This window comes from Eublepharis macularius, chromosome 2 (assembly GCF_028583425.1).
Source record: "Eublepharis macularius isolate TG4126 chromosome 2, MPM_Emac_v1.0, whole genome shotgun sequence".
NCBI classification, from domain to species: Eukaryota; Metazoa; Chordata; class Lepidosauria; order Squamata; family Eublepharidae; genus Eublepharis; species Eublepharis macularius.
The window spans coordinates 130,968,666-130,995,010 of record NC_072791.1 but is presented as its reverse complement, the minus strand read 5'-3'; the positions used below and the strand labels follow the sequence as shown (position 1 = coordinate 130,995,010).

Here is a 26,345-nt window from a genome sequence, read left to right as displayed (position 1 = left end):
CCTCTGTGTATGGTGCCAATACCACCCCACCCCACAGCTTGCCCTGCCCATCCTGCCCTGTCCGCCACAGCAGGAGTGTGGGTGATGTCAGCTGTCTCCACCTTTGGGCACAGGGGAAAGCAATACTTTGGCTGCTATCTCTGGACCTTCACGGTCCAGCTCTGCGATGTGGCTGTGACAAGCAACCCGTTGTGCTCCTCTGCCCGGCAAGGTCCTGGACTTTCCCTCTTTCGACCTCTCCCTCTCTGGAACCCTCCGACCCCTGCCAACCTCTCCTTTCCTGCCCACCCTGTTCTTTCTGCTAAAGCAGGAAGGTGGGTGCTGCCGGCGACAGCCTCTACTGCGACACAGGAGGGGCAGGAAAGCATATGCTGGTGCATATGCTCTTCAACTGCTCCAACCCCTCCAAAGGACATCTCTCCCTCCCGTCCTTTCCACGAAAGCAGGAAGGTGAGTGATGTGAGCTGCCGCCACTGAGCACTTCAGTGGGTTGCTCAGAATAGGCTTCGCAACTGTCGGGATCTCCCAGCTCCCAGTCCCTCTTTCGACCTCTCCCTCTCTGGAACCAGTCCAACCCTTCCCAACGACCTCTGCTGTCCTGTCCCTCCTATCCTTTCCGTAAAGGCAGGATGGTGGGTGATGTCAGCTGCCACCGCCTTTGACCACAAGGGACAGCTCTGCTGCTGCTGCTGACCCCCTGCCTTGTCCTATCTATGGGCTCCTGCTGATGACCCCTCTGGGCATGGGGGGGATTGGGTCCCTCTCACCCTTTCTGCGAAGGCAGGAAGGTGTGTGCTGCTGGCGACAGCCTCCACTACAACACAGGAGGGGCGGGAGAGCCTATGCTGCCGCAGTCGGCACAATCCGACACGTTGGATGTGGGGATCTTCCTCGTCCTCCTCTCCCCGTCAAGCTCCCCCTCCCTCGATGAAAACGACCCTCTCTGGAACCACTCTGACCTTCCCCAACAACCTCTCCTGTCCTGCCGATCCCCATCCCATCCTTTCTATGAAGGTGGGAAGGCGGGTGAGGTTCGCTGCACCTGCTTTTGACCACGAGGGACAGCTCGCATACTGTTGCAGATAAAATTGTACAATGCGGTGGCCCTTGTCAACGGCAGCAGCTGTCCTCTCTGGGCAGGGGGAAATGGGTACTGCCACAACCAGCCACATCCTTTCCACGAAGGCAGGAAGGTGGGTGATGCTGGCGACAACCTCCACTGTGACACAGGAGGGGCGGACAAGCCTCTCCATCAGAAGTCTGCGCAATACAACACGGTGAATGTTGTGGTCCTCCTGGTCCTGCTGCGCAATGTGGCCATCAAGATCATCTTTTCCTTGTCGAGCTCAAGGTCCCTCTTTGAACCTCGCCCTCTCTGGAACGACCCTGACCCTTCCCATCGACCTCTCCCTCTAGTCCTGTGACCATCCCATCCTTTCCACATAGACAGGAAGGTGGGTGATGCTGGTGGGAGCCTACGTCACTTATTTGAGGTTCCTGTCCGGCCTGCGCAGGAAAGGTGTCTCTCAGTGGTGTGGACTGCTCAATCACCAGTTCCTGGGGCTGCTGGTCCCTCTTTCAACCTCTCCCTGGCTGGAACCACTCTGACCCTTCCCAACCTCTCCTGTCCTGCACATCCAGCCCTTTCCGTCAAGGCAGGAAGGTGGGTGCTGCCTGGTGCTGCTGGTTTTGGCCATGAGGCACAGCTCAGAAGCAGTTGCTGTCCCTTCTGAGCAGGGGGGAACGGGTCCCGCGCCGCGACTCCCATCCTTTCCTCGAAGGCAGGAGTGTGGGTGATGTCAGCTGTCTCCACCTTTGGGCATGGGGGAATACAACACTTTGGCTGCCATGTTTGTACCTTCCCGGTCCAGCTTTGCGATGCGGCTGTGACAAGCAACCTGTTGTGCTCCTCTGCCCGGCAAGGTCCTGGACGTTCCCTCTTTCAACCTCTCTCTCTCTGGAACCCTTCGGCCCCTGCCAACCTCTCCTTTTCTGCCCACCCCATTCTTTCCGCGAAGATAGAAAGGTGGGTGATGTCAGCGACAGCATCCATTGTGACACAGGAGGGGCAGACCGGCCTATGCCGCAGCAGTCTGCGCAATCTGACACGTTGGATATTGGGGTCCTCCTCGTACTCCTCTCCCCATCAAGGTCCCCCTCCCTCGATGAAAATGGCCCTCTCTGGAACCAGTCTGACCCTCCACAACAACCTCTCCTGACCTGTCCATACCATCCTTTCCATGAAGGCTGGAGGGCGGATGATGGCTGCTTCCGCTGCTGACAAGATCAGTGGCTTTCAAAGACGAAGGCTCCCAAATCTTTGGGTGTTTCCCAGTCCTGCTCCACAAGGTGGCCAGGAAGTGGTAACCCTCTGTCCCTGTCTCCCCGAAAAGTTCACCATCCGTCTTCGAACCTCTTGAACCGCTCCAACCCCTCCAAAGGGCATCTCCTGTCCCTCCCGTCCTCTCCGCAAAAGCAGGAAGGTGGGTGATGTGAGCTGCCGCCGCTGAGCACATCAGTGGGTTGCTCGGAAGAGGCTTCGCAACTGTCGGGAACTCCCAGCTCCCGGTCCCTCTTTCGACCTCTCCCTCTCTGGAACCAGTCCAACCCTTCCCAACAACCTCTCCTGTCCTGTTGCTCCCGTCCTTTCCACGAAGGCAGGACAGTGGGTGATTGTCAGCTTGGCTGCCACCGCTTTTGGCCACGAGGGATAGCTCTGCTGCTGCTGCTGCTGCTGATACTGCCCTGTGTTGCCCTATCTATGTGCTCTTGCTGACCCCTCTGGGCGTGGGGGGGGGGAATGGGTCCCTCCCATCCTTTCTGCGAAGGCAGGAAGGTGCGACATGTCCGCTGCTGCCGCCAGCCTGCAACTCAGTGGCTTTCTCGGCTCATGGCTCTCCAATAAAGGGATATTCCCAGTTCTGCACCAAGATGCAGCCAGCGGCAACCTGTTGTCCTCTCCCCGGCAAGGTCCTGCACATTCCCTCTTTTGACCTCTCCCTCTCTGGAACCGCTCCAACCCCTCCCAATGACCTCTCCTACCCACCCCATCCTTTCCACGAAGGCAAGAAGGTGGGTGATGCCAGCTGCGGCCGCTTCCCGGCTCTGATGCTGCTGCTGATTGTGGTAGGGAAACACAGCATGGGGGCCTCTATCTATGGGTTCTTGCTGACCCCTCTTGGCGTGGGGGTGAATGGGTCCCTCCCACCCTTTTTGTGAGGGTGGGAAGGTTGGTGCCGTACTGCTGCTGCTGCTTCTTGGCACAAGGGGCGGCTCAAAAGCTTTTGCAAATACAGTTTTGCAGAAAGGTAAGGTGCGCCACCATCCATGGGCACCTGCTGTTGCTCCTGTGCATGGGGGGAATGGGTCCCGCAACTCACTTCCTTTCCGCGATGCTGGCGACAGCCTCCACTACGACACAAGAGGGGCGGACAAGCCTCTCCAGCAGAAGTCTGCGCAATCTTTCAGGGTGGATGTTGGGGTCGTCCGTCCTGGTCATGCTGCGTAATGCGGCCAGGAAGCCTTTGTCCTTTTCTCCATGTCAATTCCCAACTTTCCCTCTATAGACCCCCCCCAACCACCTCTCCTGTCCTGTCCATCCTTTCCGCGTAGGCAGGAAGGTGGGTGTTGCTGTGCCTGTCCTGCCTGCGCAGGATAGGTGTCTCCGAGTGGTGTGTGGACTGCTCTATCACTACTCAGTTCCTGGGGCTGCTGGTCCCTCTTTCAATCTCTCCCTGTCCAGAACCGCTCTGACCCTTCCCAGCCTCTCCTGTCCTGCACATCTGGCCCTTTCCGTCAAGGCAGGAAGGTGGGTGCTGCCTGGTGCTGCTGGTTTTGGCCACGAGGGGCAGCTCTGAAGCAGTTGCTGTATGTTCTGAGCAGGGGGGAACGGGTTTCACGCCACAACAACCATCCTTTCCGTGAAGGCAGGAAGGTGGGTGATGCAGGGGGCAGCCTACAGCTGCACACGTGGGCACCTACCTGTCCCCCACAAGGGGGGAGGGCATCCTCCACCACCTCGACGGCCAGCACATGAGCCTTCGCTTCTACACGTTAGGGGCGGGCCCCACCTCCCACCCTTAGTTCTTTCCTTCCAACTTTCCAATGACGGGATAACGCGGACAGTAACACGATCCACCTGTCTTTCCAATATCCCTGAACATGGTATTGGTCTCTCCTGTCTATCCAACACAGGTATTCCATGTATCCATGCATCCCTCTATCCTATATACCTATCCCATACAGCTGTGCACCTGTCTATTGAGAAACCTATCTATCCCATGCACCTAAGCATCCAGTGCTCCATGTTCAGCTGGTGCATTTGTGCGGTGACAGCCTCTGACCCATGCACGGTGTGTGGACAAGAGCATTGTCTCCAGTGCCATAATATCCCCATCTGGTGAATGTGTGTTGGTGTCTCTGACCCACCAGGGTGTGTGTTTATGTGTGCAAGGCCTCAGCGCATGCCATCATGTCTTGCTGGAGGGTTTTCTTTGCAGACTGTTGCTGGGTCATTTAGTTATGTGGTGGGTGGCTGCAGGCATACTGCCTTGGCGGAAAGTAGCCTCGGGGAGGCCTGGCGGGCAGGCACATGGGGGGTGCCACCAGCCAGCAGCCAGACCCCCCGCCCACGAGAGGGGAGGCAGCCCACCTTCAGGTCCACTGCACGGGGCCAAAGTGGACTGGGGAGGGTGGTTTATATGGAATGGGAGTTTCCTAGGAGTGTTGAATTTGGGAATGTATAACTCCGAGATCCATACTGCAATCTTGACCAAACTTGGGTGATGGCTGGAGGAGAGCCTGCTGCACATTCCCTGTGAATATGGGCTGTCTAAGTGCTAAGGGGGCTGCCCTGGCGCCGATGAACACTGAACACATTTGGGAACGGGACATGTTTGGGTCCGGTTGGCTGTTCGTGTTCGTTGTTGGGAATGAACACTGAACAGCCTGTTCAGGTTTTCCCCCCCATTTGTGCCCATGTTTACTTATGAGCCTGAACCAAAGTGCTCAGGCCACGCATGTACACAGGCCCTTTCTCAGGTTCCAGTCATCTAGCCTCAGATGGTGGGGGCCCCTGAAGCAAGGTCTCCATCGATGACTGGAATGGACAAGTAGGTTTATATGGGAGAAGGCAGTCCTTAAGGCAGGCTGATCCCAAGTCGTATAGGGCTTTATAGATCAATTCCTGCACCTAGAATTGAGTCTGGAAGCCAGTGTAAATGGAATAAGACTGAAGTGATGTGGCCTGTATGACTCGTTCTAGTCAACACTCTAGTCATAGCATTCTGTACCAATTGCAGCGTCTAGACAGTTTTCAAGGGCAGCTGCACATGGAGTGCATTGCATTAATCTAACTTAGATATTACGACAGCATGCATCACAAGATCTTTCCCACCAGAGTTGATGAAAGGTGCGCCTGGCCACCCCTGCCACCTGTTTATCCAGCAGGTGGCCTGGTGCAGAGACACCCCAAACTACAAACCCTTTTTCTTTAGGGGAAGCACAACCCCATCCATAACAGTAGATATCCCTATTCCTGGGTCAAACCTTTCCTCCACTAGTAGAACCTTCGTTTTGTTGGGATTAAGTATCCATCTCTAAACTGCCTCTAGACACCTGTTCACAGTTTCCCCCACTGCTGGAAGTGATAGAGCTGAGTGTCATCTGCAACTCAACCCAAATTTCCAGAAGATCCCTCTCAGCAGCTTTGCATAGGTGTTGAAAAGCATAGGTCACAAAGTATCTGTTATGTTGAGCAGACAGGAGAGTGATCACAAATGTGCACTCAAATTGCATGGTTCAGGTCTGTGCACATTGTACTGTATGTATGTAGAAATAATGCAAATGAAAAACTGAAATGGTGAATGGCAGATAGATCATGTCATGGGTGCAGTGAGTTGGGCCAAGCACAATCCTGATCTTTATGGCTGCTGTGGAACAAAACCAAGAATAGAGAAACACATACCCCAATAACTGTTATTGGCCCTCCTCCCTGTTCTTTCTGTTGTGTTTATTGATTTTTTAAAATACTATTTTAAATGTTTTAAATTTAAATTGTTTTAAAATAATGTTTTAAATTGTTTGTTAGTGTTTTAATGTTTACTGTCCTGGGGACCCTATTTTGGGTAGAAAGATGACATACAAATGTTACAAACAAACAAACAAATACATAAATGCACATGTGAATGAGGACAAAGTATGCTGATATGATAGGAAACCTTTATAGACATAGGAATGTGCAGTAACCCTTGCTGGGGAAGGAGAAGAAGAGTGAGGAGCCAAAATGGAGCAGACTGTAAAACTGGGGCCCATTTCAGTGATTTGTTTTAGAGACCTGCTCACTGTCCGCCCTACTTACCAGCTGTGCTAGTGCTTCATGTCCTTCTCTGATAAAACTTCATGGCAGTGTCACATAGCCAGTAAAATCTGACTATACTTTGTAATGCTTGTCCTCCTCTCTCCAGTGCCTTGGATGCTGCTTCAACAGTGACCAAGACACCTTGCCAAAATGTACCTGGGATATGTAGTACTCAGGATGCCTGACATTAAAAAGTCAGGCAGTCTTTGGACGACATTTCCCTGGTGTGATTTGGATGTTGCTGGAACAGTGTCCAAAGTATTGTGGAAGTGGGGAGAAGGAAGGAAAGCAACAAGGAATAAAGCTCACCACCACTCATTGGCCTGCTTACAAGCTGCTGCCAGGTAATTTTGGGGGTGATACTGTTCTTAAACCCACAAGGCTGGATCTCTCTCTTAAATCACCATTCCTTCATTCCACTGTACATGAGAAGGGGGAGGAGTCAGGTGTGAGCACAAACCTGATACAAACTAGGTTCATGTATGTTTTTATTTAACCATGGCTAAATTGGATATCTGAGTAGAACCTCAGTCTCATTACCATGAATGTCTAAAAACACGTCAACGTAACTGGACATTAGAATACTGTACCTTTGCTTTGTGTTACTTCATATGGAAAAAAACTGAAAATGTAGTGACAATAACCTTCCTGAATAAAAAGAAAAGAAGGCATATCTGCATCGATGAGCCCCCTACTTGTGCTCATACATCTTGTAGAAGGCATTGTTATTGAGAAATATTTATGAGGAGTGGAACCTTGGAGAACTTTGGCTTCATGCATATTATTTTGAAACATGCCTACTCCAGAGATTTCTTCAGAACTGAGTTGGACAGGTTTCTGCCATCAGAGCAATACCTGTATTTTCAGCAAAAATTCTGAGGAATTTTGTGAAAGAACTGATAGAAATTTTTTATTTGTATGCCATAAATTCATAAAGTGAAACAGAAATGAATAAGTAATTATAAGTGTTGGGCTGTGTTTGCAATTAAAAGAAAATATTCTGAAAATGATTCATAATTGGCATTATACACCTAAAAAGCTTTTGAGAATGTTTAGCTCTTGTTCTAGTCAATGTTGGTTTTGTGGATTTAAGGATGTGGATTTTTACCATCTTTGATGGCTGTGCCCACAGGCCATTAAGTTTGAGCAGAATGTACAGGAATTCTTAAATAAAGGTTTCACCATTGAGAAACCCTTTACTCCAGAGTAGAGATAAGTACAAACCGAAATATGAACCAAAATTCGTGATGAACCAGGCTGGTTTGTGGTTCGTGAACTAGCAGTTCGTCAGATCCCATTTCTGGTGAACTGCCACGAGCTTTAGGCTGCTTTGTTTGGTTTCTTTTTCAGTTCCTCACTGTAGAAAGTCTGGCGCCAATCAATCAGTTTCCTAGGCAACAGGGGATGGACTTCCTGCAGACCTTCTGCTGACTTGGAAGTGGCCTTCTGCTGACCTGGAAGTGGTGATTTGCTGGCCAGGAAGTGACATTTTCATGAACCAAAACGTACTGATTCGTGAACTGGGGCAGGTTCATGAAAGTTTGTGGTTCGTGAAATATGACGAACCATGAACTGCATGGTTTATTTTTTTTCTGGTTCCTGCCCATCTCTACTTCAGAGCTTTTTTGTTGAATCATGTATTAAATAAATATTGGTACTGAAATATAATACTCCACACAATTACTGCTGCTAGAATAACCTATGCTAAGCACTGAAAGAGTAAATTTCTAGTAAGCATTGTAGAATGGATAGGACACATCTTTGATGATAAAACTTACAATTTTGCAATGATGTGGAAATACGTTCCAATTTGAAACTTTATGTAAACACTTTCTTAATGATGTATAGAGAATTTGAGATGTTAACATTAGTACTTATGTTTGTCTAAGTGTATCGTTCTCTTTGATGTAATATGAAATTTTATTTACTAAATAAATTACTTTTTTTAAGCGTTGGCCTGTATAAGTACAAGCAGTTTGAATGCTGTCTGCTGATCATTTCCCTGTTCTACAGCACTTTGAAATACTGGTGGTGATAGCTGAGCCAATAATAAAATTATGGCTTGTATTGGCAAAATGCTTACTTGAAAACGTTTGCTTTGAGCTCAGTGAGAAAGGCAGGCTACCAATAAAGTAGATAAAATGAAATGGTATATCAGTAACATAAATAATAGCAATGCAGGAGGTGAATACTTTTCAGGTTCAGTAACTGAATTCATAGTTTTACCCAACCAAATGAAGCAGATTTATAATATGCTTCATACAGTTGCCCATTGGTACAATGTTTCATAGCACTTTGGGAGATGCTTAGTATTGTAATACACATTTACTCCATGATCTTAATTATCAGCAGTTACTTGACTAGATCATTCTTCCAAATAAGTTAATTTAAGATCAGGTTGCCAAAATTGTTTGAGAATTGGTAGTGTTAAATATTGGTTATTGTTTCTTCCTTCTTTTCTTTCTTTTGTAAGGTTTTCAATATGTAAAACATTAGTAGACACAAGATATTTGTCTGTGAAGATAGCATTCCAATCAAAAAGAACACTGGATGAAACTTTGGGAGATTAACCATGTGACTGAGGAGAATTTGAACTGCTTGTCAGATGGTAAGTAATTAAAAAGAAAATAACTTTTTTGCTTTGCCATAAAGAAAATATTTTAGAAGGCTCACTGTCAACAGTCCCTAGATATTATATATCTAACTAAGAACATTCTTGGAGCCTTTGCCTTTTAGAGGATACTTTTGGGAAAAAAATGTTACTCTGCTAGGGCTGAATCCACATGTACCTGCATAGCGCTAAACTGTCGGAATGTCAACGTCTTCCTGGCATGATTTCTGACGTCATTGCGCCACGAGAGTGGCATCATGGCGCGATGATGTCAGAAATCGCGGTAGGAAGACGCTGGCATCCTGACAGTTTAGTGCTATGCTGGTACGTGTGGATTCAGCCCATGTTTTGTAATTTTCTACAAATATCTCTTTCTACATATGACTTATCTCTACAATAGTCATATTTACTTTTAGGCATAATGTTCTTGTGTAAAAATACTGACTTCTTAGAATTTCCTCAGTTTAAATATTTTTTTAAAAAAGAAAAACACAGCTAAATATAAAAAACTACAAGCAACTTTAAGTAGAAAAAATATTCGTAACCTCAACTGTGAGCATTGATGGAAGTCTACTGAAACAGGCTCTAAACCTTAAAAGCATACTGAACTATGATACCAGTATCCACATTTACATACCTACCAAGCTGCTGTGTAAATGAAAACAAGGAAGCATTTTAGAGATAAATAGATTTTTATGGCAAAAGCAAGATTGTTATCACCCCTTACTTCTGTTGTGAATAGTCATTATGTTTATCTTTCTGTACATTTGATCTTTGTATAAAATCATCACAGCTTGAATATTTTGTATTTTGTAGCCTTTTGACTCCATTGGTGACATTTTTTTATATTCATTTCTTTATATTTGAAATGCAAGAAATTCAGTTTGTGGTGTTACTGTGCGAAGTTCAAATGTGTGCAAGATAATCATAATGACCATTCACAGCAGAGGAGATAACACAATCTTGCTTGACTTGCAAAATAATTTATGAGAGGATAGGGGATCATGCAAAGTTTGGGGGGGGAAGGTGTGGTGGGGGGAAAAAACCTATTGAGCTTTTTTAATTTATTTCTGGAATCATATTAAGGGCAAAAAATAGTAAATGAGAAAAGAGAGGATGTAGAAGTAGGAAAGAGCTGGAGGGATTTGCAGACAACATCTGATACTTGTCTGATTCTCAAAATAGCTAATTCAGATTGTGCATTGAAGTAATGCAAGGGAACACACACTAATTGATTGTATAACCATGCTGTTCATGTTTGGATAACCAGATAGGCAAATTCTATAATGCAGTGCATGCAGCTGGCTCCATTTGAGATCAGCTGTTCGGGCAGAATTTGATATTCCTACCAACCAGTGCCAGATTGCAAACTGAATTTAAGTATCACTTTCTCTCTGATGTTATAATTCAGATAAGCATCTGGGGGGACTTGCAGGCATTGAGTGCAGTGGTGCAATCAGCTGTTGTTGAAGATCAGATTATCAGAAAATAGCTCATTTGTTGCTCTTGCTTGAAATTTGGTGCTGTATCAGCTTTTCAGTGCAAAGATTAGATTCCCATCAAATCTGCGGAGTGATCAGCTTCCGTATGGGAGTATTCCCAGCCATCATTTGTAGTACACAATGTAGCTGTTGCACAGGCCTTTTAATTATTGTCTGGTGTTTGGCTAAGATTGTGCCTGTTTGTAGGCTGTAATCACAATGAGAAAGTTGTTGTGAGAACTACATAGGATGTCTGTATGGACATACATGATTTCCTTTAAGGCAAAAGGACTTCCAGGTACCATCACTGCACTGTCTGAGAGATCATTTCTGCAATGATCATGAGCCAGAAAGCCTATTTATAGGATTCACTATTCTCAGGTCCATCCCCAGGTCTGCCTCGGTCCTGTCAAGTAGACTTGTACAGCAACTCATTGCTGTTTTGCTAACCTAAAAGGGGCCCAGCGAGCTATTTACCCTGTTGGAGAAACTTGCTTCCTGTCCATCAGTACATAAAAAGTTTTCCCAGTAGTAAACATAGCAGCTCCCTAGGGGTGTTTCAGGTTGGGGAAATGGTGTGGGGAGGAAGCCTTAAGCCCTCTTCTCCATGTGCACCACCATCCTGATCCAAATTGAACCTCACATGCCTGAGAATCTAAGTTTTAACCAGGAACACTTAGTTCACATTTGCCTTGTGTAGGGAGGACCTTTGAGGAGGGGGGAGGGGTCACGTGCCTGTGAACAAGCTTTCAGTTTGCTTAAATGGGCAACTTAAAGGTCCAGTTTAACTGTGTAATTGGGCTTTTAAAAACATATATAGGGCAGTTGTCTGAAAACACCTGTCTCTGGAAACCAAACTGTCTAGTACTTGAGAAGCCTTACATGCCATTTTTAACTCATTGGGGGACCAATAGGGTATAAATGTAAGAAATAAAGTTATGGCCTTTATTGGATGTTAATGAATTGTGTATTGATAGATTTTTGTTACTGATCTTGTTCCAAACCACATTTGCTGTTGTCAGTCGTTCATGTTGCTTGTTACTACAACAGCATCAGGTAATCAAATGGTGTTTTGCAGAAGATTCTTATATTTAGCCTTAAAGCCTTTCAAATCACTGGGAGTACATTTTAGATGTCTCTGTGTAGCAGGTCTAGGGATTTGCCCAAGGACTTGAAACCAAACAGAATCTCAAGAAGGAAAATTTATTAAGCCGGCTGGCTCAGATGTGATATCGTATCACTTCAAAATCTCTGAGCCCCGAATAGAGAGAGTTCAGATGCTGAAATAGTCAAGCTTGCTTACATCACATAGCATGTGGTACATAGTTGATTACAGTTTACAATATTTTAGCCTCATCATCAAGATCATTGCCCCAGACATGACCTTTCCTTAGTGCAGCATAAATCCAGACAAATTTTCTTAAATCATCAGTTTTATCTTTCAAGCAGTCTATTCTGAGATATACAATGCAATATACTTCTTCTTTTCTCAGGCTACAAGTTTCCTGTTCCAACAGTATCTAGCTGACTTGACAGTTATATTTTACTCTGAAGAAGGATTTTATTTAATCTTAAATGTTAGTTAATCAGAACAATATTATAACACTTATCAGTTAATAATCAATATAATATAAAACATTTTCCTTGAGGCTTGCTACATATTCCCCCCTTTTTAGCCCGAATAATATATTAAAGGGCTAAACTTTCAGCTGCTAATAAAATATTATTTTCCTGCAGTTTTATATTTTACTCACTTATTTTTATCTACTGGAGAGAATTTCAGGCTATGCATTTTAATCAAGCGCACCCTTTCAGGTGACCGTAAAGTAACTGTCATTAACTGTGCTGCAGGAAGAGATTCTTATAGACTGGAGTTGCCAACATTGTCAGTTTTTGAAACAGTAGACTGTATTAAGCAAATAATGCATGAAATATAACAAGGAAGAAATATAATTTCAGTTAGAGCACACCCCCACTAAGAGCAAAGCCTTTTTCTACCAGCTTTCCCCTAAGATAACACACACCAGTAAGATACTTATGGTGACATTGATCAGAAACTAAGTCTGGATATAATGTTAGGATGCCTCTCTTGTGATGGCATGTCCTGGAGTGGGAGAGCAGGAGGAGTAGACAGGAAACAACAATGAGGACAAGGTATATTATGGTATATAATGCTGACAGCCACAGTCAGGACAAACTATTTCTTGGATACCTGTCCCAAACTTATAGAAGCAATAGAAAAGGAAAATAAAACACAGGAAAAGTGCACAGCCAGAAAAAAATATACGAAGGAATATAAGAAAACATTAAGTAACTAATTAAATCCACCGTCGATCAAAGCTTCAGCTGTGGGTAGACTAGCCAGCCCAGGAGTGGCTAGACCAGAGCCTTTTTTCAGCCTTGAACCTGAACAGCTTCCTGGAGTGCTCAGGTACCAGGCCCTGGAACTGTTGCCTGTGAATCTCAGCCGTTTCCGGTAGGCTGAGATCCAGAGGGTAGCTTCTTCAGTCAGAGACGGAGGGGATCATCTGGACAGATCTCTGAAACTCAAGGCGTGGCAGAAAGTTTAATATTAGTCCGATGAACCCAAACTGCAATGCCTTCTACCTTCACAGCAGTGGGAGTTGCTAACAGGACAGTGTATGGGCCCTTCTATTTAGGTCCCATCAGAATTACTTGCCAGTCCTTTACCCAAATCTCATCTTTTGGCTGAAACTTATGGACTGGATTAAACATGGGCAAAGGCTATTGTTTTTCTACATACTTTTGAATTTTCTGCAAAGTTTTACCCAGGGCTATAACTTGTTCCCTGAGTATCAGATCTCCCAACTGACAAGGGTTTCCTGTAACACCTTGTAAAATAGGAGGTGGCCTACCAAACATTAACTCAAATGGGGACATTTTCACTTAAAATAACTGCTGGCAGACCCCACCGTCCTACAATTTCCTTTAAGAGACACCGAACTACCTCTTTGGCCCTTTCAGTTTTATAAGGAAACGCTTTTACTCACCCAGAATATGAGTCAACAAACACTGACAAGTATCGGAATACTTGGTACCATGGCAATTCAGTAAAATCTACAACTAGTGACTGAAATGGCAGAGACCCCGGGGGTTGGAACTCAGGAGGTGGACCTGGTCCTTGTCGGGGGTTGTTTCTGGCACACACGACACAGCTTCTGGAAACAGTTGCACACAGTCCATGTAGTTTAGCAATGTACAAGTCCTTGTTTAGTAACTTTGCTAGTGCTGACTTTCTATAATGAGTGGCTTCATGGACAGCTTTTACTACTGCATGAGCAATTGATTCTGGCCCAAAGAGTCTTCCATCTGGAAACTGAAGCCAGCCATCACATCTCTGGGTATTTTGAGGACTAGCCTAGTCCTCCTCCTTATGGGAATACTTTGGAGTCCAATCAGACATCTGGACTTGGAAAAGGACATTGAAAATGGGATGGCTGCAAAAATTCTTCTCTGGCCGCTGCAATGCATGACAGTTACTTTTTAAAGGCTTGGAGCAATTGCAAAATCTCAGGTCCATTTTCAATTCATTTTCGTGAAGCAGTGATAAGACCTTTCTCTTTATATAAAGCTCCATGAGCATGCAGAGTAAGAAATGCATATTTAGAATCTGTCCAAATGTTAACCTTTTAATCCTTCTGCTAACTGAAGAGCTCTGGCTAAAGCAGTAAGTTCAGCTTTCTGAGCAGAGGTTATTGGGTGGCAAGGGTTTAGCTTCTATATTCTTTGTCCAAGTTACTACTGCATACCTTGCGTTTCTAACCCCATTTTCGACAAAGCTGCTGCCGTCAGTAAAATAAGCAATATCTGGGTTTGGCATGGGACATCAGTCAGGTCTTTTCGGCTAGAGTAAACTTCATCCATGGTTCGGAGACAATCAAGGGTTGGGCTCTCCTCATCTACTGGCAGTAAGGATGCTGAGTTGAGAGCACTAATTACAGTTAGCTTCACTTGTGGGTTTTCAGCAATCTCTGATACGTGGTCATGCATACATTTGTGAACGAATCTCTTCCCTGTAGTCCATCAGGGCGAGCACAGAATGTGGGACTTTAACACAGACCTTCTGTCCCAAAGTCAGCTGCTGAGAATCTTTGATTAGCTCTGTTGTGGCTGCTACTGCACGGAGACAGGCTGACCAGCCTTTTGCTACAGCATCCAACTGCTTAGACAGGTATGCTACTGGCCTTTCCCAGTTTCCTAGGTGCTGGGTTAATACTCCAGCTGCTGTGCCATTCCGCTCATGCACAGACAAGCAAAAAAGCTTCATAAGGTCTGGCAGACCCAGGGCAGGGACTTCCAGCAACTGTCCTTTAAGAGTCTGGAATGCTTGCTTCTGCTCTTTTCCCCACAGAAAAAGGATCCCGTTCTCCCCCCTTTGTAGCTTCATAAAGGGGCTTTGCTGTTTCTGCAAAGTTGGGAATCCAAATTTGGCAATACCCTGCAGACCCCAGAAATTCTCGCACTTGCCTCCTGGAGGAGGGCTCTGGAATGGAGCAGATTGCTTCTTTACATTCATGGCCGAGGGACCTGATTCCTTCTGATATATCAAATCCCAAATATTTTACTTGGGGCTGACAGAGCTGTGCTTTCTTCTGTGACACTTTGTAGCCAGCTTTGTATAGCACCTTTAGCAACTTCTGGGTAGCCTCATAACAAATCCCCTTACAATGATTGTTTTATCTATCACTGGGACTACTAGCTGAGTTACTACTGAATGTTCAGCTCCAGTGTCCACTAAGAAAGAAATATTTTGGCTCCCCATGCAAATTTCAACCATGGGCTCCTGGGGGCCAAGATTGAAGATGCTCAGTCTGGCCTATGCCTTCTTCGTTCCATTTTGGGTCTATTTGCCATCCATATTCATCCTCTCTCAATGCTGCTTCCATGGCTGGTCCTCGTCTACATACATTCCATCTTGGACTTCTCCTCGGCTCTGGGGGCCCCATCTCTTGCTTCTTCTATCATTTTGTCCTCTTCCATGTCCCCTGATACTCTGTAGCCTCTCTTTGCACTCATCTTTCCAATGCCCTCTTTTAAAACACCACACACATGTTTCAAAATCTAGGGGCTGCCTGTCTCCTCTTCTCTCTCTCAGGGTACCCCCCATACGTCCCCTTCCAGGGGGGTATTGTCTCTGTTGGGGCTGCTGGGCCAGTGCTACAGCCAACAATTCTGCCTTCTTTTTCATTTCCCCATCATTCTCTCTTTGTGCTTCCTGTTCTTGATTAGAAAAAACTTTATGGGCAATTTCAAGCAGCTGCTCTATATTTATTCCCAGGAATCCTTCTTGCTTCTGTATTTTCCTTCTAATGTCCCCTGCTGCTTGGGTGACAAAAGTGTTCAAAACCATTCTCCTATTTTCTTCTGCTTCTGGGACATAGGAAGTGTATTGACGGTAGGTCTGGTAGACCCTTTCTAGGAAAGCACCAGGAGGCTCATTTGGTCCTTGTTGACACTTTTGTATTTTTCTCCTATCAGTTGCCTTTTTTCCTGCAGCCTTTATCCCTTGCATCAGGGCCTGCTGGTACCCGGTTAGTTTAGCCATGCCTTCCTCTTTATTGGCATCCCAGTTCGGATCTGCCATAGGAAATGCCTCTTTCTCCTTTTGTTTCTGCATCCTCCCCTTCTTTCACTAGCTTTGCTAGGTATTTCCTAGCTCCTTGTATAATACGTTTGCGTTCCTTTGTATTGAAGAACGTGATCAGGAGCTGGTTACAGTCCTGCCAAGTTGGTTTATGGCTATTAATTATGGACTGAAACAAAGTAGTCACCGGTTCTGGCTGATCTGAGAATGGAGGAGTTTGAGTCTTCCAATTGTACAGATCAGTAGTTGTAAAGGGTATATATATTAAATGCAAGGTCCCAGAGCGAGGGTCCACTGTCTCTCTTAAGGGACAGGCTTTAGTTTCCTTCAAGGGATAGACATTGCTCTCTTCCCCTTCTTTTCTAGCTCTGGGATATCTTTATACTCATCTTCTGCCTCTGCATCTTCTTTCCATATCTAAGATCTGGTTTTGGCAGGGGTAGCATTGGAGGGGTTTCTTGGTCCACCCCCAGCTCCCCCTACTTGCTCTTCTACAGGCCCTTCCACTCTCTCTCCTCCTCTAGGCAGTGAGGGAGCATATGGTGGTGGGGGCACCTCTTCTTCTTGGGTTTGTTGAACAGGCTTAGCCTTTGGCTGGAGCCTAGCTTCTGGAGGGGCAGTGGGGCAGGCAGTATCTCGCTTTACTGGCACCACAGGGTAGATGCCTCCCTTTGGTGGTCACCTTCTTGACTGTGGATTCATCCTCCTTCCTTTCCCTAGGGCCATAAGCTGCACCTCCTTCTTCCTAGCCCAGTACCCCGGCCAGTTCTTAACCCAGAGAGGGGGATTCAAACAAATATCAAACCATGACTGTGCATATGTGCATATATAATCTGATCATCATGATACTTAAGAGTAAAGTGATAAACATCTAGGGAAGTTGTTTCATGAAAAGTCCCTTCCTTTGGCCTGCCTAAATCAAATGTAGGCCACTCTAAGGTACAGAAAATTTCCAACAGCTCAGGGGTTGGATTCTTCCCTGACTGGACCCATCCTCCATACACCTCCTGGAAACGTTTCAACATCAATTCCAGGAGGGTATTTTCTGGGGATGAGCATGAACCACCCATTATCAACACAGAGCCCAGACAAGACAAGACAGTCTAGGGATTAATAACAGTGAGAAAGCAGTAAGGGGTCTGCTTCTCAGGAAGCCCTACGCACTCGCTTCTCGTCTTTGACGACCTGACGAAGTCGCCCAGCCAGGAAATGCGTCTCGGAGATTCACACACCAATCGCCCTAGGCGTTCCATTCACGTCATTCACATGACAAGTTTCCAACCCAATACCTACAGCAACAGCGGGTTCGGAAGAGTCCCACCGACTCCCCTACTTGGGCCGTGCTAGGGGGTGATCAAGCCCCTCTTCGTTTCAAAAGGAAACGGTAACCCCAGTTACTCCATACTTACTTGTCCCGGGACTTCCCTGGTCCTTTCGTTCTTGATCTGTTAGCCGGTTGTTGACATTCCAGGAGGCACCTCTGACTCCCGAGAAAGTAGAATCTGTTCCTGAAAACACTCAGGAGGCGCCCACAGCTTCACCTCTATCCGGAATCAGCGAAGTACCAGACTGGAAGTCAAGAGGGACCTCAAAAGTCCCCTCAAATCCCGGACGAGCCCCCAATTATGTAGCATGTCTAGGGATTTGCCCAAGGACTTGAAACCAAACAGAATCTCAAGAAGGAAAATTTATTAAGCCGGCTGGCTCAGATGTGATATCGTATCACTTCAAAATCTCTGAGCCCCGAATAGAGAGAGTTCAGATGCTGAAATAGTCAAGCTTGCTTACATCACATAGCATGTGGTACATAGTTGATTACAGTTTACAATATTTTAGCCTCATCATCAAGATCGTTGCCCCAGACATGACCTTTCCTTAGTGCAGCATAAATCCAGACAAATTTTCTTAAATCATCAGTTTTATCTTTCAAGCAGCCTATTCTGAGATATACAATGCAATATACTTCTTCTTTTCTCAGGCTACAAGTTTCCTGTTCCAACAGTATCTAGCTGACTTGACAGTTATATTTTACTCTGAAGAAGGATTTTATTTAATCTTAAATGTTAGTTAATCAGAACAATATTATAACACTTATCAGTTAATAATCAATATAATATAAAACATTTTCCTTGAGGCTTGCTACATCTGTGTGAAAACACTGGTTTAAGCTGAGCACTCTGCTGTCTTTGTTTTGCTTGAAATCTGCTGTATCTCCTCTCCAGTCCCAGCATAATATATTTTCCATAAATAAGCCTTTTATAATTCCTTTCACTAAACCTAGTTCTTAGGACTATGGAAATGACATGTATTATAGCAAATCACTATTGCACCATATAAAACTTGTAAGCAAAGTGTGTCCCTATATTAGAATCAAGTCAGATCATTTGAAGAAATCAGGAAGAGGAAATGCTGTGCTGGAAAATGTATTGCAGTCAAAATAAAACTCTTTTCAGAAGCTTGGTTGGTCCATTAGGTAGAGTTCTACACATGCTATTGTAAAAGGGATGCCATTGTTTTTATGGTCTTTATCTGTTACTTTGTAAACATTGAACAGGAAGACTATAGCCCTACGCTATAGTTGTATCTGCTCCAATCCCTCAGACAGAGAGCCAAGCTACAAGTGACGCCTGACACAGGTTGGACACTTGTCAGCTTCCCTCCGGGTTCGATGGGAAATGTAGGCATCCTGTTCTTGCAGCTGTAATGGAGAGCCAAGCTATAAAACCAGGATGCCTACATTTCCCAGAGATGGCAACGATAGAAGGTCAAGTAAGTACAAAAGAACCATCAACCCTTGATCCTGCAATACAAGCAATATTTACCAACTTTGAAAAGAGCATCTTGAGTAAAATGACTTTGCTTTTAAACCCAATAACCAAGCAGATTGGGGAAATGAAAGCAGCCTTAAATGCAGTTGTGCAAGCAACAGACAAAGCACTAGGAATGAATTCTACAATGCAGGAAGAAATTCAGGTGCTACAATCAGAACACAGAGATGCCCAGAAAAGAATATTAATGTTAGAAATGCACAATTGAAGCCAGAATTTAAAATTTAGGGGCTTTAAAGAGCATGAAACATCCAAACTGGACCTTGCGAAATTCTTATAGACTGGTTAGCACCAATATTGCAATTGGAAGATGGAGCTGCACCAATACTAAACAAAGCGTACAGAGTTGGCCCAGCAAATACTAAAAGCAAAGAAACCCCAAGAGATATAGCAACCTTCACAAACTGGAGAGAAAGAAAGAAGGTATTGGAAATTGCTAGAACTCAAAAAGTTACTACTAGCTTTCAATGAGACATTAATCACTGTCTATACAGATCTACCAAAAGAAATATTGGAGAAAAGAAGACTGCTGAAGCCAATAACAGAAGAATTACAAAAAGCAAATTTGGCGTACCTTTGCAATCTTTGCAAAATTGGCATACCTTTGCAAATTTGGCATACCTTTGGCATACCTTTGCAATCTTCAGGTCAACTATAATAATAAGACATACCAAGCTGTAGATCAAGAATCTGGAAACAACATGCTGCACACATTGGGCATAACAACATCAATGGAAATCGATATGAACTCACAAAAAAGGAAACGCAGCCAACCATCTACCCCGCAGAAAGGAAGCAAGATCCCCATTAGAAACAACTGAGTGTAAAGAACAGATAAAGGAAAACAAAATTCATCTTTTTCTTTTCTCTTTCTTTGTTATTTTTATTTTCTTGCTCTTTTTCTTGTAGAAAGCTTAAAAATGTGATTGACTATACAAGCAATAGGCTGTGGGGTTTTGGGGGAGGGGGAGGGTGGAAGTCAGACTAATTGCTCTCAGAACAGTCAGTCCCTTTTACTGTGCCATATGCAATAACCCTGTTGAAGAGGTATTCACAGGGTTATAAGGGATTGTTTAGCAATTACAAATTTTCTTTATATAGAAGGCTAAATATTAGCATCAAGAGAAACCCTTCTTATCTTTATAGCTTTTTTTAGTTAATAAGTGACAAATATATTCAGATAAGAAATATAAAGTTTGAAATACAACAGAAACAAGCTTGCTATAGAAATAAAGTTAACGATTGTTAAGTGTTAAATTAGCAAGTTGAACTGAGAATTATCTAGAACTATAATTACTAAGATATTTAATTTTTTAGTTGATAAAAGTTTACTGTTGAGCATTTAAGTTTATTACTTTTTACTCAGTGTTGAATTTAATTGTAATTTGAAGTTGATTGAAATAAGAGTACAGAACTTACTTTGAAGGAAAATAAGAAAGTGTGTATAAGTTATAATAGGGAATGAAGAAAGGGAGTTGAACTAACTGTAGTACAGTCGTAACTCAATTAGTTAAGTGAAACCTTTTATTAACTCTTGTTAAATAATATTGATTTTTAATCTCATTTTGAGGAAAATTGTGACTATCTATCGTGGTATCCAACATCTACAAACTTCACAAAGGTCATTTTATTTTATTTTTTATATAAACAGATTAAGGAGAAACAGAGGGAAGGCAAAATAACTTCAAAATATAGAGTACACACAGAAGAAACAAATGGCATCTCCCTCAAAATTAAATATAGTATCTCAAAATACACATGGTCTCAACAACTTGATTAAAAGAAAACGAATTCTAACAAATTTGGCAAAGCTCAATCCAGACATAGTCTTGTTACAGGAAACCCATCTACACTCTAAGAATGAGGAAGAACTGGAAACTAAGTGGATTCAAATGCAATTTCATGCCAAAGGCACCTCTAAATCTAGAGGAGTTGCAATAATCTTGTCTAAAAGAATCCAATTTACACACAAAGCTACTTTAAAAGACTCAAGGGGTAGATACATCTTTGTAAAGGGATCAATAGGACAAATGTATACATTAGCTTCAATTTATGCACCAAATTCCAACCAATTAAATTTTATAGAAGAGACACTCAAGGAACTACAACTTTTCCAGGAGGGTTCAGTGATAGCAGGAGGTGATCTTAACTACATCATGAACAATAAACTAGACAGAACTCACTTCAATAATAGGAAAAGAAAAAAGAACAAAAACAACACTCATTTAGTATCAATATTAAAGCACTATCATATGGTAGACATATGGAGAATATTAAATGAAACAGAAAAAAATTACACATACTACTCCACAAGACATAATGTATACACTAGAATCGATTATATTTTAGTTTCAGAAGACTTAATTAAAAAAACTGTACATGCTGAAATAGGAAACATTGACTATTCGGGTCATGCATGGGTCAAATGCACAATATCAACAATTAAAGAAACAGTGAAAGAAAAACACTGGACATTTGATAAAAATCTACTGTATAGTATGAGAAATATAGAAAAGATTGAACAATTAAGCAGTATCTAAAAGAAAATCAAACAGATAATATAGCTCCACACATTTTGTGGGATGCATTAAAAGTAGTACTAAGAGGACAATTAATAGCTTTAACATCATACTTAAATAAAAATAAAAATCTCCAAAAGCAAGAAATAGTGCAAAAAATCCAACAATTGGAACAATCACACAAAGAAACAGGTAGTAAAAAAGTGTACAAACAATTATTAAATGAACGGAAACTGCTGGAAACTATAGAAGTCAACAAAATTCATAGAAATATATTATATTTAAAACAAAAATATTGGTGCAGTTCCCCAAGAACGCTACGTACAATCTCCTGGAAAATAAAGGAGAAAAAAAACCAACAAAAATTATCAAAAAATACAAGACCACAAAGGTCAAACATTTACAAAAGCAACAGAAATTGCCCGTGTTTTAAAAGATTTTTATTTAAAACTATATTCATCTAGCAAACCGAGCGAAAGAAAAATCAAAGAATTTTTACAAAATCATAAAGGTATTAAAAAACTGAAAGAAGCACACAAAACTATATTGGAAAACCCCATAACATCACAAGAAATCTTAGAGACAATAAAAAACCTTAAAATTAATAAAGCAACAGGACCTGATGGTTACCCCCCTGAATTCTGTAAAAAAATTGCCAGTACACTGGTACAACCACTAATGAGTAACTGCAATAATATACTCAACACTGGCAGGCAACCTCCTTCTTGGTCGTAAGCAACAATAACGCTAATAGCTAATTATACAACAAAGCAGCTACCAATGGGCACACCCCTATTTAACATATCTAGGAGTTAACATTTCACCTGAGTTGAACCAATTAATTCAATTTAACCATACACAAAAAATAAAGGAAATTAAAGCTGATACACAAAAATGGAATAAACAACAATTATCCTGGCATGAGAGACTACATACAATTAAATCATTTATTCTTCCAAGGCTTCTTTTCTTATTTAGAACTATACCTATTAATATTCCAAATAAGCTACTAAAACACTGGCAATCATTAATAAATCAATTTTTATGGCACTATAAACATCCTAGAATCGCTTTCAACATAATAAAAAGGAAAAGATCACAAGGAGGCTTAAACTACCCTGACCTCACAACATACAATGCAGCTTCTAGACATTTAAATGTAATTCACATATTACAAGATAAAGGACACACTGACTGGATCAATATTTTGGACCCTTTACAGCAGCACAACACAATAAAAGATACTATTTGGACTTCTCAAAAATATAGATCAAAAACAAGTAAACGAAACATGATTTTTGCAGCTATCCTTAATATTTGGGATAAATATAAAAGCAAAATTGTTCCGGATCTCACGGTACTCCACTTTAACATCACACCAATCCCTACCACCACAACACACTCTATCCACACAAGGAAATATACGGCTAACAGACATTGCCACCAAACAAGGACTAACAGGAAAGAGAGAAATAGTAACAAAAATAGATCAAACTATTCCTTGGTTTTCATATTTTCAATTATCCTATTTTGCAAAGGATATCAAACTAAAAGAAATAATGAATATACCAAAAACAAATTTTGAACAATTTTTAGAAGTAGCAAAGTTTACTCGTAAAAATTTAATCTCTAAAATTTATAATATACTAATACATAATGAAGACATTCAACTTACAACTGCACAATCAAAATGGCAACAAGATTGTGGAACACCTCTAACAAAAAAAGATTGGGAACAAATTTGGACATCAAATTTATCCAACTCCAAGGTTATTAACACTAGGCTGCAGACTCATAAAATTATTAATCATTGGTACCTGACTCCCCCCAAACTATCAAAAATTTATTCAAGAAGTTCACCTCTTTGTTGGAAAAAGTGTGGCGAAGTAGGTTCCTTTGCCCACTGTTGGCGGGAATGCAAGCATGTTACAGAGTTCTGGGAAAAAAATATTCACCAAAGAGCCCTTATTACAGCATACACTATTCCCCTAAAACCAGAATTAATTTTTTTAGATATCTGGAAAGACCAGTCGATACCACAAATCAGGAAAAAATTAATAACTACTTTTTTAGTAGCAGCAAAATCTACAATAGCCTCGTATTGGAAATCCCAAAGTTTACCAAATTTTGACACCTGGTATAACAAAATTTGGGACCAATTTATAATGGAAAAAATAACAGAAAAAATATGCTCTCAAACAAATCCAATGAGAACAGCAGAATTTTACAGTAAATGGGAACCCTTTTTGGAATTTCTAGAAATGAATTTTTAGTCACAAAACTTCCTCAACAAGCAGTTTGCAATTTGGAAATGTTAGGCTTATGGTAACTCATTAAGAAGCCAAACAACATAATGTAAGTTGAAGTTTATCAAAATGCCAATGTTTGGAGTTTTATCAAAGCTTTAAATGTTACAAGTTGTAATTGTAGATTATTGTTACTTGCTATTATATTTTTATTGTTATATTTAAAAATGGAAAATTAATAAAAAAAATTTTTTTTAAAACTTGAGGTAAGCTGACAAGTGTCCAACCTGTGTAAGGCATCATTTGTAGCTTGGCTCAGAGATAGTCACTTGAAGGATTTACAACAGACATTTTTGCAACTATAGTATCCTCCTGACGTAGTGAAAAAGATGATTGGAAAGGCCAGAATGACACCCAGGGACAGCTTGCTACAAGACAAGCCCAAAGAAAATAACAACAGAACACCATTGGTGGTCACCAACAGCCCACAACTCAAGCCAGTTCAATGCCTTATTAATGACCTACAACCTATGCTGGGTTGTGACACTTTCTTCACACAGGCACTGGTGGGGAGGGTGACCTATTCTTGCTTACAGACAGCCTGCTAACCTGAAACAACTACTCACCCACAATGATAAACTAATTAACACTAACATGAAATCTGGTAGCAAGGTCTGCAACAAACCAAGAAGCCAATTTTGCTTTCATATCAATGCGAGCAACATCATCCATGGACCCAACAATATCATCCATACCATCTTGAGTTCATATTCCTCATCTCGCAATGTGATTTATCCCATCACGTGTCAGCAATGACCCTCCACTCTCTACATTGGACAGACTGTCCAGTCCCTTCGACAAAGAATTAAAGGATATAAGTCTGACATCAGAAACCAAATCATTCCAAAACCAGTGGAGGAGCATTTTAACCTAACAGGACATTCAGTTGTGGACCTAGAAGTAACAGTTATCCTGCAGAGAAATTTCAGAGGGAGATTAGAAAGAGAGACTGCTGAATTGCAACTAATAACAAAGCTCAAGGCAATGCATACACCTGGACTGAATCGAGACACGGGCTTCCTGTCTTATTACCAATGCTGATTTCTCTGTACTCACTACCCCTCTGCATACCCCACCTTATTCAATCATGGCTGCTATTGTAATTCAGTGGCTATTATCATTCAGCGTCTGTAATCACTCCACTCTCCAAGATATAAGAACAGATGGGCTCACATTCTAGCTGTATCTGAAGAAGTGAACTGTGGCTCATGAAAGTTCATACCCTACCACAAATTTTGTTAGTCTTATAGGTGCTACTGGACTCTTGCTTTTTTATATCGGACCATGTAAGTTCAAAATTAACTTGAGAGGAAGTAAAAGATGTGCACCTAAAATACCATTTTTAAACATTTGACATTTGAGAAGGACACAAATACCAGTATTCACGTGTATTTGGTCCCAATACTATTTCAGGATTCAGGTTTTCTGGGGGGATTACAGAATTATTTGGGTTCCATTACTTCCTATGGGATACTTTTTCAGGGGGGCTGGTGTGGCTGTTTTTCCATCATATGACACCAAATTTGCAGAGGAATGTGTGCAGCCTGTCCAATAAAGCCCCCCCCCCAAGTCTCAAGCAAATTCTATGGACCCCTGAACAAGTTGCTCCCAACCATCTCACTTGTCTCCATTGTTTCCTATGGAGGAAAATACTAACTTTTTCCAGGGCAAAGAAACGAATAGTCAAACACACAAGAGCAACCACTGGCCAAGAGCCTCCCAATGCAGACAGAGCCAAAAAGAGAATCCCTGAAGAATCATGGGCCAATTTACAAGTAGGGTGTACAATATGGGATTTGTGATCTGGTTCTATAGCCAGATGCCAATCTGGCATAATCTGGAGAATTACGGATCACATTAGAGAATCTCAGGTCGAATCCGGGGAACTGGGCCAGATTATTCAGCTGCAGCAGAGGCAAAGCATCGGCAGTGGTGCAGCTGCAGTAATGCTGCTCAAGCCCTGTTCATGACCTGAGTTTGATCCTGGTGGAAGCCGGGTTCAGGTAGCCGGCTGAAGGTTGATTCAGTCTTTTATCCTTCCTAGGTCAGTAAAATGAGTACCTAGTTTTTCCTGGGGGGTAAAGTGTAGATGACTGGGGAAGGCAATGGCAAACCACCCTGTAACAAAAAGTCTACCAGGAAAACATCATGATGTGACATCCCCCATGGGTCAGTAATGACTCAGCACTTGCACAAGGGACTAACTTTAACTTTTACCTATTCTCTATAGGAATAATGGGGGAAACTATCCAGGATAAATTCAGGATTCTCTAACCAAATTAGAGAATCTTACCTGGATTTCAGGATATTAAATTTTTAGGGACTCTCTGAAATGTGGATCTGGATCATCTAGGTTTGGGAGAGAGGTGCACACTCCTAATGACAAGCCAACACACCCAAAGTCAGACCAGAGGATTCATGCCAAACCAGGTGAAGCAAGGGACATTGTTGCAAACCCAACAGAAGCAAAGTCAAGCCACATAAGCCAAGCAAAGCCCAGGGCCAATATGGCAAGCCCAACACAATTTATGTCAAACTATAGAATCCAAGCCAAACCAATCTGGCAAGCCAGTACGAAGGCAGCCCGCCAGACCCAACAAGACACTAATATAGACACATGCACATGCTAACATCATT

At 42.7% G+C, this 26,345-nt stretch overlaps 1 protein-coding gene across 2 annotated transcripts in view; it reads left to right on the top strand.

Moving 5' to 3' along the window:
• The window catches only part of PTPN5 (protein tyrosine phosphatase non-receptor type 5), a 159,969-nt gene that overhangs the window by 47,109 nt on the left and 86,515 nt on the right, over positions 1-26,345 (top strand). For both annotated transcript variants that reach the window (XM_054972784.1, XM_054972785.1), the window contains exon 3: positions 8,832-8,966. The gene's annotated coding sequence lies outside the window, so the exon portion shown is untranslated. The remainder of the gene's footprint in view (positions 1-8,831; positions 8,967-26,345) is intronic.